Genomic DNA, 12,182 nt, shown 5'->3' on the forward strand with positions numbered 1-12,182 from the left:
GTGGTTATGCAATTTAACATAAAACTCTCAGCAAACAAAAACCTGATGAATTCCAATTCGGAATCCCAAGTCGTCAAGAGTTTGACCATGAATAGGCAGTGCCCCCTACAGACATTGAAATGCCAGCTCGGCTTCGTGGCTGTGAAACGTGGAGAAAATAGCGCCCCCTTGAGACACGAAAACGCAAAAACTGTGTAAAAGCCTACAACACCTGGTATTCCCAGGCGGTCTCCCATCCAAGTACTAACCAGGCTCGACCCTGCTTAGCTTCCGAGATCGGACGAGATCGGGCGTATTCAGGGTGATATGGTCGTAGGCCAGAGCTGAGAGGAGATTTAGTAAACTTATCTCCAACGTAGTTGTGACCCACCTTTGGAAAAAGGAACTTAACTTATTGTGTGAAGACACTGCCTGCAGTCATCCTCGCATTCACAGTGGAGTTCAACTCAAGACGTCTCGGTGCATTTTCACAGCGAGTAAATGTTACCCACAAAACTTGTGTTCACCACCAGCTACAGATCGCGACCCCGGAGCTCACTTCTGCCACTGTCAAGACCACAGCCCTTAGGGCGCCGTGGCTCTCAGCGTCACGGTGCAGTGAAGCTGCTGAGCTGAGTTAGAATCCCGGGCACGGCTGACATCGGTGGTGTCGAGTGATATGCGAACCAGGTCAGCCTCTCTCCACCCGCACCACTTCACCACCAACCCGCACCGTCCACCAGCGTGGTGAAGTATGCTCAATCAACCCCCGGGATCGTACAGACACGGCATGTGGCGGTCTTCATCCATCAACGGATTAATAAAGTCTGTACGTTTTGGTTTAAATACACACACACATACTGTACGTAAATATGGTGACAACTTTTACTCTGAGATAGCTGCTCAGAACTGAGATGTTGCTCAGAACTGAGATGTTGCTCCAGAGCTGAGACCGCCACTTGGGTTTGCACAGAGACGTCTTGAGTTGAACTCCACTGTGAATGCGAGGATGACTGCAGGCAGTGTCTTCACACAATAAGTTAAGTTACTTTTTCCAAAGGTGGGTCACAACTACGTTGGAGATAAGTTTACTAAATCTCCTCTGAGCTCTCGCCTACGACCATATCACCCTGAATACGCCCGATCTCGTCCGATCTCGGAAGCTAAGCAGGGTCGAGCCTGGTTAGTACTTGGATGGGAGACCGCCTGGGAATACCAGGTGTTGTAGGCTTTTACACAGTTTTTGCCTTTTCGTGTTTCAAGGGGGCGCTATTTACTCCACGTTTCACGACCTGACTTTTATTTTTGGCGCACGGATAACAAATCATTTAGAGCTGCGGGATTGAACTTCAACAGCCCTCTGTCAATCCACTGCTGGATGAGGGCTCCACATGCCGAGTGGGTAATTGGGGCTTATTTGACCGCGTGTCCACGCTGGTCCCTGGGGGTTCGTGAGGGCGGGAATCTCTGTACATAGTAGTGGGGTGCGACAAGCGGGTGTTGTGCACTGCCCACTGAAGAGGGGATAGTGGGGAATGTGAGTTGGCGTCTTGCACTTATTTACACCATTGGACCTGATAAGAACAACACGTTAAAAACTATGCATTTTGATGACCAGTTTTCTTTTGTTGGCGTTAGAACAGTTGAACTATTACTTGCGATTGAGTTGCATCCTTTAATCGATCAAAATTATGGCTACTAAATCATACTAATTTATATTGAAAGTAAAATGATGACATTCTCTTGGCACAATGGTATTGTAGGAGAATGCTTTCCTGTCAGCACCGGCGATAATGCATTGAGCATCGCGAAATCCACAAAATAAAAGTATTTCTTTACACATCCCATCAGCCAAGTGAGCTGGGAGTGAATCGTTTCATTGGCATTGGTTGAACACAGGAACAAACTCTGGGCTGGTTTTGACAATCAGTGTCTCACCAACAGAGTGAGTGAACGCTGGTGAACTACGGGGACGTTCATATGCAAGGCCCCCTCTGTTAGCTTTGGGTCATAGTGGAGCACAAAACTCTACAATGCACGACACGGAATGCGACACGCTGGGTAGACAGCGCTCCCCCTGCCGACGGACAGAGGCAAAAGCCGAGAACAAAAAGCCTACAACACCTGGTATTCCCAGGCGGTCTCCCATCCAAGTACTAACCAGGTTCGACCCTGCTTAGCTTCCGAGATCGAACGAGATCGGGCGTATTCAGGGTGATATGGTCGTAGGCGAAAGCTGACAGAAGATTTAGTAAACTTATCTGTAACGTAGTTGTGATCCACCTTTGAAAAAAATAACTTAACTTATTGTGTGAAGACACTGCCTGCAGTCATCCTCGCATTCACAGTGGAGTTCAACTCAAGACGTCTCGGTGCATTTTCACAGCGAGTAAATGTTACCCACAAAACTTGTGTTCACCACCAGCTACAGATCGCGACCCCGGAGCTCACTTCTGCCACTGTCAAGACCACAGCCCTTAGGGCGCCGTGGCTCTCAGCGTCACGGTGCAGTGAAGCTGCTGAGCTGAGTTAGAATCCCGGGCACGGCTGACATCGGTGGTGTCGAGTGATATGCGAACCAGGTCAGCCTCTCTCCACCCCCACCACTTCACCACCAACCCGCACCGTCCACCAGCGTGGTGAAGTATGCTCAATCAACTCCCGGGATCGTACAGACACAGCATGTGGCGGTCTTCATCCATCAACGGATTAATAAAGTCTGTACGTTTTGGTTTAAATACACACACACATACTGTACGTAAATATGGTGACAACTTTTACTCTGAGATAGCTGCTCAGAACTGAGATGTTGCTCAGAACTGAGATGTTGCTCCAGAGCTGAGACCGCCACTTGGGTTTGCACAGAGACGTCTTGAGTTGAACTCCACTGTGAATGCGAGGATGACTGCAGGCAGTGTCCTCACACAATAAGTTAAGTTACTTTTTCCAAAGGTGGGTCACAACTACGTTGGAGATAAGTTTACTAAATCTCCTTTGAGCTCTCGCCTACGACCATATCACCCTGAATACGCCCGATCTCGTCCGATCTCGGAAGCTAAGCAGGGTCGAGCCTGGTTAGTACTTGGATGGGAGACCGCCTGGGAATACCAGTTGTTGTAGGCTTTTACACAGTTTTTGCCTTTTCGTGTTTCAAGGGGGCGCTATTTACTCCACGTTTCACGACCTGACTTTTATTTTTGGCGCACGGATAACAAATCATTTAGAGCTGCGGGATTGAACTTCAACAGCCCTCTGTCAATCCACTGCTGGATGAGGGCTCCACATGCCGAGTGGGTAATTGGGGCTTATTTGACCGCGTGTCCACGCTGGTCCCTGGGGGTTCGTGAGGGCGGGAATCTCTGTACATAGAAGTGGGGTGCGACAAGCGGGTGTTGTGCACTGCCCACTGAAGAGGGGATAGTGGGGAATGTGAGTTGGCGTCTTGCACTTATTTACACCATTGGACCTGATAAGAACAACACGTTAAAAACTATGCATTTTGATGACCAGTTTTCTTTTGTTGGCGTTAGAACAGTTGAACTATTACTTGCGATTGAGTTGCATCCTTTAATCGATCAAAATTATGGCTACTAAATCATACTAATTTATATTGAAAGTAAAATGATGACATTCTCTTGGCACAATGGTATTGTAGGAGAATGCTTTCCTGTCAGCACCGGCGATAATGCATTGAGCATCGCGAAATCCACAAAATAAAAGTATTTCCTTACACATCCCATCAGCCAAGTGACCTGGGAGTGAATCGTTTCATTGGCATTGGTTGAACACAGGAACAAACTCTGGGCTGGTTTTGACAATCAGTGTCTCACCAACAGAGTGAGTGAACGCTGGTGAACTACGGGGACGTTCATATGCAAGGGCCCCCTCTGTTAGCTTTGGGTCATAGTGGAGCACAAAACTCTACAATGCACGACACGGAATGCGACACGCGGGGTAGACAGCGCTCCCCCTGCCGACGGACAGAGGCAAAATCCGAGAACAAAAAGCCTACAACACCTGGTATTCCCAGGCGGTCTCCCATCCAAGTACTAACCAGGCTCGACCCAGCTTAACTTCCGAGATCGGACGAGATCGGACGAGATCGGGCGTATTCAGGGTGATATGGTCGTAGGCGAAAGCTGACAGAAGATTTAGTAAACTTATCTCCAACGTAGTTGTGACCCACCTTTGGAAAAAGTAACTTAACTTATTGTGTGAAGACACTGCCTGCAGTCATCCTCGCATTCACAGTGGAGTTCAACTCAAGACGTCTCGGGGCATTTTCACAGCGAGTAAATGTTACCCACAAAACTCGTGTTCACCACCAGTTGCAGATCGCGACCCCAGAGCTCACTTCTGCCACTGTCAAGACCACAGCCCTTAGGGCGCCGTGGCTCTCAGCGTCACGGTGCAGTGATGCTGCTGAGCTGAGTTAGAATCCCGGGCACGGCTGACATCGGTGGTGTCGAGTGATATGCGAACCAGGTCAGCCTCTCTCCACCCCCACCACTTCACCACCAACCCGCACCGTCCACCAGCGTGGTGAAGTATGCTCAATCAACCCCCGGGATCGTACAGACACGGCATGTGGCGGTCTTCATCCATCAACGGATTAATAAAGTCTGTACGTTTTGGTTTAAATACACACACACATACTGTACGTAAATATGGTGACAACTTTTACTCTGAGATAGCTGCTCAGAACTGAGATGTTGCTCAGAACTGAGATGTTGCTCCAGAGCTGAGACCACCACTTGGGTTTGCACAGAGACGTCTTGAGTTGAACTCCACTGTGAATGCGAGGATGACTGCAGGCAGTGTCTTCACACAATAAGTTAAGTTACTTTTTCCAAAGGTGGGTCACAACTACGTTGGAGATAAGTTTACTAAATCTCCTCTGAGCTCTCGCCTACGACCATATCACCCTGAATACGCCCGATCTCGTCCGATCTCGGAAGCTAAGCAGGGTCGAGCCTGGTTAGTACTTGGATGGGAGACCGCCTGGGAATACCAGGTGTTGTAGGCTTTTACACAGTTTTTGCCTTTTCGTGTTTCAAGGGGGCGCTATTTACTCCACGTTTCACGACCTGACTTTTATTTTTGGCGCACGGATAACAAATCATTTAGAGCTGCGGGATTGAACTTCAACAGCCCTCTGTCAATCCACTGCTGGATGAGGGCTCCACATGCCGAGTGGGTAATTGGGGCTTATTTGACCGCGTGTCCACGCTGGTCCCTGGGGGTTCGTGAGGGCGGGAATCTCTGTACATAGAAGTGGGGTGCGACAAGCGGGTGTTGTGCACTGCCCACTGAAGAGGGGATAGTGGGGAATGTGAGTTGGCGTCTTGCACTTATTTACACCATTGGACCTGATAAGAACAACACGTTAAAAACTATGCATTTTGATGACCAGTTTCTTTTTTTGTTGGCGTTAGAACAGTTGAACTATTACTTGCGATTGAGTTGCATCCTTTAATCGATCAAAATTATGGCTACTAAATCATACTAATTTATATTGAAAGTAAAATTATGACATTCTCTTGGCACAATGGTATTGTAGGAGAATGCTTTCCTGTCAGCGCCGGCGATAATGCATTGAGCAGCGCGAAATCCACAAAATAAAAGTATTTCTTTACACATCCCATCAGCCAAGTGACCTGGGAGTGAATCGTTTCATTGGCATTGGTTGAACACAGGAACAAACTCTGGGCTGGTTTTGACAATCAGTGTCTCACCAACAGAGTGAGTGAACGCTGGTGAACTACGGGGACGTTCATATGCAAGGCCCCCTCTGTTAGCTTTGGGTCATAGTGGAGCACAAAACTCTACAATGTACGACACGGAATGCGACACGCGGGGTAGACAGCGCTCCCCCTGCCGACAGACAGAGGCAAAAGCCGAGAACAAAAAGCCTACGCGGGGTAGACAGCGCTCCCCCTGCCGACAGATAGAGGCAAAAGCCGAGAACAAAAAGCCTACAACACCTGGTATTCCCAGGCGGTCTCCCATCCAAGTACTAACCAGGCTCGACCCTGCTTAGCTTCCGAGATCGGGCGTATTCAGGGTGATATGGTCGTAGGCGAAAGCTGACAGAAGATTTAGTAAACTTATCTCCAACGTAGTTGTGACCCACCTTTGGAAAAAGGAACTTAACTTATTGTGTGAAGACACTGCCTGCAGTCATCCTCGCATTCACAGTGGAGTTCAACTCAAGACGTCTCGGTGCATTTTCACAGCGAGTAAATGTTACCCACAAAACTTGTGTTCACCACCAGCTACAGATCGCGACCCCGGAGCTCACTTCTGCCACTGTCAAGACCACAGCCCTTAGGGCGCCGTGGCTCTCAGCGTCACGGTGCAGTGAAGCTGCTGAGCTGAGTTAGAATCCCGGGCACGGCTGACATCGGTGGTGTCGAGTGATATGCGAACCAGGTCAGCCTCTCTCCACCCCCACCACTTCACCACCAACCCGCACCGTCCACCAGCGTGGTGAAGTATGCTCAATCAACCCCCGGGATCGTACAGACACGGCATGTGGCGGTCTTCATCCATCAACGGATTAATAAAGTTTGTACGTTTTGGTTTAAATACACACACACATACTGTACGTAAATATGGTGACAACTTTTACTCTGAGATAGCTGCTCAGAACTGAGATGTTGCTCAGAACTGAGATGTTGCTCCAGAGCTGAGACCACCACTTGGGTTTGCACAGAGACGTCTTGAGTTGAACTCCACTGTGAATGCGAGGATGACTGCAGGCAGTGTCTTCACACAATAAGTTAAGTTACTTTTTCCAAAGGTGGGTCACAACTACGTTGGAGATAAGTTTACTAAATCTCCTCTGAGCTCTCGCCTACGACCATATCACCCTGAATACGCCCGATCTCGTCCGATCTCGGAAGCTAAGCAGGGTCGAGCCTGGTTAGTACTTGGATGGGAGACCGCCTGGGAATACCAGGTGTTGTAGGCTTTTACACAGTTTTTGCCTTTTCGTGTTTCAAGGGGGCGCTATTTACTCCACGTTTCACGACCTGACTTTTATTTTTGGCGCACGGATAACAAATCATTTAGAGCTGCGGGATTGAACTTCAACAGCCCTCTGTCAATCCACTGCTGGATGAGGGCTCCACATGCCGAGTGGGTAATTGGGGCTTATTTGACCGCGTGTCCACGCTGGTCCCTGGGGGTTCGTGAGGGCGGGAATCTCTGTACATAGAAGTGGGGTGCGACAAGCGGGTGTTGTGCACTGCCCACTGGAGAGGGGATAGTGGGGAATGTGAGTTGGCGTCTTGCACTTATTTACACCATTGGACCTGATAAGAACAACACGTTAAAAACTATGCATTTTGATGACCAGTTTTCTTTTGTTGGCGTTAGAACAGTTGAACTATTACTTGCGATTGAGTTGCATCCTTTAATCGATCAAAATTATGGCTACTAAACAGAGGTGTGGACTCGAGTCATGTGACTTGGACTCGAGTCAGACTCGAGTCATGAATTTGATGACTTGCGACTCGACTTGGACTTGCATAACAATGACTTTGTCCCACCTCTGCTACTAAATCATACTAATTTATATTGAAAGTAAAATGATGACATTCTCTTGGCACAATGGTATTGTAGGAGAATGCTTTCCTGTCAGCACCGGCGATAATGCATTGAGCATCGCGAAATCCACAAAATAAAAGTATTTCTTTACACATCCCATCAGCCAAGTGACCTGGGAGTGAATCGTTTCATTGGCATTGGTTGAACACAGGAACAAACTCTGGGCTGGTTTTGACAATCAGTGTCTCACCAACAGAGTGAGTGAACGCTGGTGAACTACGGGGACGTTCATATGCAAGGGCCCCCTCTGTTAGCTTTGGGTCATAGTGGAGCACAAAACTCTACAATGCACGACACGGAATGCGACACGCGGGGTAGACAGCGCTCCCCCTGCCGACGGACAGAGGCAAAATCCGAGAACAAAAAGCCTACAACACCTGGTATTCCCAGGCGGTCTCCCATCCAAGTACTAACCAGGCTCGACCCAGCTTAACTTCCGAGATCGGACGAGATCGGACGAGATCGGGCGTATTCAGGGTGATATGGTCGTAGGCGAAAGCTGACAGAAGATTTAGTAAACTTATCTCCAACGTAGTTGTGACCCACCTTTGGAAAAAGTAACTTAACTTATTGTGTGAAGACACTGCCTGCAGTCATCCTCGCATTCACAGTGGAGTTCAACTCAAGACGTCTCGGGGCATTTTCACAGCGAGTAAATGTTACCCACAAAACTCGTGTTCACCACCAGTTGCAGATCGCGACCCCAGAGCTCACTTCTGCCACTGTCAAGACCACAGCCCTTAGGGCGCCGTGGCTCTCAGCGTCACGGTGCAGTGATGCTGCTGAGCTGAGTTAGAATCCCGGGCACGGCTGACATCGGTGGTGTCGAGTGATATGCGAACCAGGTCAGCCTCTCTCCACCCCCACCACTTCACCACCAACCCGCACCGTCCACCAGCGTGGTGAAGTATGCTCAATCAACCCCCGGGATCGTACAGACACGGCATGTGGCGGTCTTCATCCATCAACGGATTAATAAAGTCTGTACGTTTTGGTTTAAATACACACACACATACTGTACGTAAATATGGTGACAACTTTTACTCTGAGATAGCTGCTCAGAACTGAGATGTTGCTCAGAACTGAGATGTTGCTCCAGAGCTGAGACCACCACTTGGGTTTGCACAGAGACGTCTTGAGTTGAACTCCACTGTGAATGCGAGGATGACTGCAGGCAGTGTCTTCACACAATAAGTTAAGTTACTTTTTCCAAAGGTGGGTCACAACTACGTTGGAGATAAGTTTACTAAATCTCCTCTGAGCTCTCGCCTACGACCATATCACCCTGAATACGCCCGATCTCGTCCGATCTCGGAAGCTAAGCAGGGTCGAGCCTGGTTAGTACTTGGATGGGAGACCGCCTGGGAATACCAGGTGTTGTAGGCTTTTACACAGTTTTTGCCTTTTCGTGTTTCAAGGGGGCGCTATTTACTCCACGTTTCACGACCTGACTTTTATTTTTGGCGCACGGATAACAAATCATTTAGAGCTGCGGGATTGAACTTCAACAGCCCTCTGTCAATCCACTGCTGGATGAGGGCTCCACATGCCGAGTGGGTAATTGGGGCTTATTTGACCGCGTGTCCACGCTGGTCCCTGGGGGTTCGTGAGGGCGGGAATCTCTGTACATAGAAGTGGGGTGCGACAAGCGGGTGTTGTGCACTGCCCACTGAAGAGGGGATAGTGGGGAATGTGAGTTGGCGTCTTGCACTTATTTACACCATTGGACCTGATAAGAACAACACGTTAAAAACTATGCATTTTGATGACCAGTTTCTTTTTTTGTTGGCGTTAGAACAGTTGAACTATTACTTGCGATTGAGTTGCATCCTTTAATCGATCAAAATTATGGCTACTAAATCATACTAATTTATATTGAAAGTAAAATTATGACATTCTCTTGGCACAATGGTATTGTAGGAGAATGCTTTCCTGTCAGCGCCGGCGATAATGCATTGAGCAGCGCGAAATCCACAAAATAAAAGTATTTCTTTACACATCCCATCAGCCAAGTGACCTGGGAGTGAATCGTTTCATTGGCATTGGTTGAACACAGGAACAAACTCTGGGCTGGTTTTGACAATCAGTGTCTCACCAACAGAGTGAGTGAACGCTGGTGAACTACGGGGACGTTCATATGCAAGGCCCCCTCTGTTAGCTTTGGGTCATAGTGGAGCACAAAACTCTACAATGTACGACACGGAATGCGACACGCGGGGTAGACAGCGCTCCCCCTGCCGACAGACAGAGGCAAAAGCCGAGAACAAAAAGCCTACGCGGGGTAGACAGCGCTCCCCCTGCCGACAGATAGAGGCAAAAGCCGAGAACAAAAAGCCTACAACACCTGGTATTCGCAGGCGGTCTCCCATCCAAGTACTAACCAGGCTCGACCCTGCTTAGCTTCCGAGATCGGGCGTATTCAGGGTGATATGGTCGTAGGCGAAAGCTGACAGAAGATTTAGTAAACTTATCTCCAACGTAGTTGTGACCCACCTTTGGAAAAAGGAACTTAACTTATTGTGTGAAGACACTGCCTGCAGTCATCCTCGCATTCACAGTGGAGTTCAACTCAAGACGTCTCGGTGCATTTTCACAGCGAGTAAATGTTACCCACAAAACTTGTGTTCACCACCAGCTACAGATCGCGACCCCGGAGCTCACTTCTGCCACTGTCAAGACCACAGCCCTTAGGGCGCCGTGGCTCTCAGCGTCACGGTGCAGTGAAGCTGCTGAGCTGAGTTAGAATCCCGGGCACGGCTGACATCGGTGGTGTCGAGTGATATGCGAACCAGGTCAGCCTCTCTCCACCCCCACCACTTCACCACCAACCCGCACCGTCCACCAGCGTGGTGAAGTATGCTCAATCAACCCCCGGGATCGTACAGACACGGCATGTGGCGGTCTTCATCCATCAACGGATTAATAAAGTTTGTACGTTTTGGTTTAAATACACACACACATACTGTACGTAAATATGGTGACAACTTTTACTCTGAGATAGCTGCTCAGAACTGAGATGTTGCTCAGAACTGAGATGTTGCTCCAGAGCTGAGACCACCACTTGGGTTTGCACAGAGACGTCTTGAGTTGAACTCCACTGTGAATGCGAGGATGACTGCAGGCAGTGTCTTCACACAATAAGTTAAGTTACTTTTTCCAAAGGTGGGTCACAACTACGTTGGAGATAAGTTTACTAAATCTCCTCTGAGCTCTCGCCTACGACCATATCACCCTGAATACGCCCGATCTCGTCCGATCTCGGAAGCTAAGCAGGGTCGAGCCTGGTTAGTACTTGGATGGGAGACCGCCTGGGAATACCAGGTGTTGTAGGCTTTTACACAGTTTTTGCCTTTTCGTGTTTCAAGGGGGCGCTATTTACTCCACGTTTCACGACCTGACTTTTATTTTTGGCGCACGGATAACAAATCATTTAGAGCTGCGGGATTGAACTTCAACAGCCCTCTGTCAATCCACTGCTGGATGAGGGCTCCACATGCCGAGTGGGTAATTGGGGCTTATTTGACCGCGTGTCCACGCTGGTCCCTGGGGGTTCGTGAGGGCGGGAATCTCTGTACATAGAAGTGGGGTGCGACAAGCGGGTGTTGTGCACTGCCCACTGGAGAGGGGATAGTGGGGAATGTGAGTTGGCGTCTTGCACTTATTTACACCATTGGACCTGATAAGAACAACACGTTAAAAACTATGCATTTTGATGACCAGTTTTCTTTTGTTGGCGTTAGAACAGTTGAACTATTACTTGCGATTGAGTTGCATCCTTTAATCGATCAAAATTATGGCTACTAAACAGAGGTGTGGACTCGAGTCATGTGACTTGGACTCGAGTCAGACTCGAGTCATGAATTTGATGACTTGCGACTCGACTTGGACTTGCATAACAATGACTTTGTCCCACCTATGAGATGTGGACTCGAGTCATGTGACTTGGACTCGAGTCAGACTCGAGTCATGAATTTGATGACTTGCGACTCGACTTGGACTTGCATAACAATGACTTTGTCCCACCTCTGCTACTAAATCATACTAATTTATATTGAAAGTAAAATGATGACATTCTCTTGGCACAATGGTATTGTAGGAGAATGCTTTCCTGTCAGCACCGGCGATAATGCATTGAGCATCGCGAAATCCACAAAATAAAAGTATTTCTTTACACATCCCATCAGCCAAGTGACCTGGGAGTGAATCGTTTCATTGGCATTGGTTGAACACAGGAACAAACTCTGGGCTGGTTTTGACAATCAGTGTCTCACCAACAGAGTGAGTGAACGCTGGTGAACTACGGGGACGTTCATATGCAAGGGCCCCCTCTGTTAGCTTTGGGTCATAGTGGAGCACAAAACTCTACAATGCACGACACGGAATGCGACACGCGGGGTAGACAGCGCTCCCCCTGCCGACGGACAGAGGCAAAATCCGAGAACAAAAAGCCTACAACACCTGGTATTCCCAGGCGGTCTCCCATCCAAGTACTAACCAGGCTCGACCCAGCTTAACTTCCGAGATCGGACGAGATCGGACGAGATCGGGCGTATTCAGGGTGATATGGTCGTAGGCGAAAGCTGACAGAAGAT

General features: G+C 48.7%; 8 non-coding genes and 5 pseudogenes across 8 annotated transcripts; 6 read left to right on the forward strand and 7 right to left on the reverse strand.

Annotated features, from left to right (window-relative positions):
• Positions 1 to 199: 199 nt before the first annotated feature.
• Positions 200 to 318, reverse strand: LOC144726567 (5S ribosomal RNA). The gene has a single exon (XR_013587302.1). It is a non-coding gene; the product is annotated as a 5S ribosomal RNA (ribosomal RNA).
• Positions 319 to 1,091: 773 nt separating this feature from the next.
• Positions 1,092 to 1,210, forward strand: LOC144726568 (5S ribosomal RNA). The gene has a single exon (XR_013587303.1). It is a non-coding gene; the product is annotated as a 5S ribosomal RNA (ribosomal RNA).
• Positions 1,211 to 2,091: 881 nt separating this feature from the next.
• Positions 2,092 to 2,210, reverse strand: LOC144726576 (5S ribosomal RNA). The gene has a single exon (XR_013587310.1). It is a non-coding gene; the product is annotated as a 5S ribosomal RNA (ribosomal RNA).
• Positions 2,211 to 2,983: 773 nt separating this feature from the next.
• LOC144726578 (5S ribosomal RNA) lies at positions 2,984 to 3,102 on the forward strand. Its single transcript, XR_013587312.1, has one exon. It is a non-coding gene; the product is annotated as a 5S ribosomal RNA (ribosomal RNA).
• An 882-nt stretch (positions 3,103 to 3,984) lies between these two features.
• On the reverse strand, positions 3,985 to 4,113 carry LOC144726580 (5S ribosomal RNA; annotated as a pseudogene).
• Positions 4,114 to 4,886: 773 nt separating this feature from the next.
• Positions 4,887 to 5,005, forward strand: LOC144726569 (5S ribosomal RNA). The gene has a single exon (XR_013587304.1). It is a non-coding gene; the product is annotated as a 5S ribosomal RNA (ribosomal RNA).
• Positions 5,006 to 5,951: 946 nt separating this feature from the next.
• Positions 5,952 to 6,060, reverse strand: LOC144726594 (5S ribosomal RNA; annotated as a pseudogene).
• Positions 6,061 to 6,833: 773 nt separating this feature from the next.
• On the forward strand, positions 6,834 to 6,952 carry LOC144726570 (5S ribosomal RNA). The gene has a single exon (XR_013587305.1). It is a non-coding gene; the product is annotated as a 5S ribosomal RNA (ribosomal RNA).
• A 1,003-nt stretch (positions 6,953 to 7,955) lies between these two features.
• On the reverse strand, positions 7,956 to 8,084 carry LOC144726581 (5S ribosomal RNA; annotated as a pseudogene).
• Positions 8,085 to 8,857: 773 nt separating this feature from the next.
• On the forward strand, positions 8,858 to 8,976 carry LOC144726571 (5S ribosomal RNA). Its single transcript, XR_013587306.1, has one exon. It is a non-coding gene; the product is annotated as a 5S ribosomal RNA (ribosomal RNA).
• A 946-nt stretch (positions 8,977 to 9,922) lies between these two features.
• On the reverse strand, positions 9,923 to 10,031 carry LOC144726596 (5S ribosomal RNA; annotated as a pseudogene).
• A 773-nt stretch (positions 10,032 to 10,804) lies between these two features.
• On the forward strand, positions 10,805 to 10,923 carry LOC144726573 (5S ribosomal RNA). The gene has a single exon (XR_013587308.1). It is a non-coding gene; the product is annotated as a 5S ribosomal RNA (ribosomal RNA).
• A 1,113-nt stretch (positions 10,924 to 12,036) lies between these two features.
• On the reverse strand, positions 12,037 to 12,165 carry LOC144726582 (5S ribosomal RNA; annotated as a pseudogene).
• Between the last annotated feature and the right edge of the window lie 17 nt (positions 12,166 to 12,182).

This window comes from Lampetra planeri, chromosome 23, assembly GCF_965212315.1.
Source record: "Lampetra planeri chromosome 23, kcLamPlan1.2.h2, whole genome shotgun sequence".
NCBI classification, from domain to species: domain Eukaryota; kingdom Metazoa; phylum Chordata; class Hyperoartia; order Petromyzontiformes; family Petromyzontidae; genus Lampetra; species Lampetra planeri.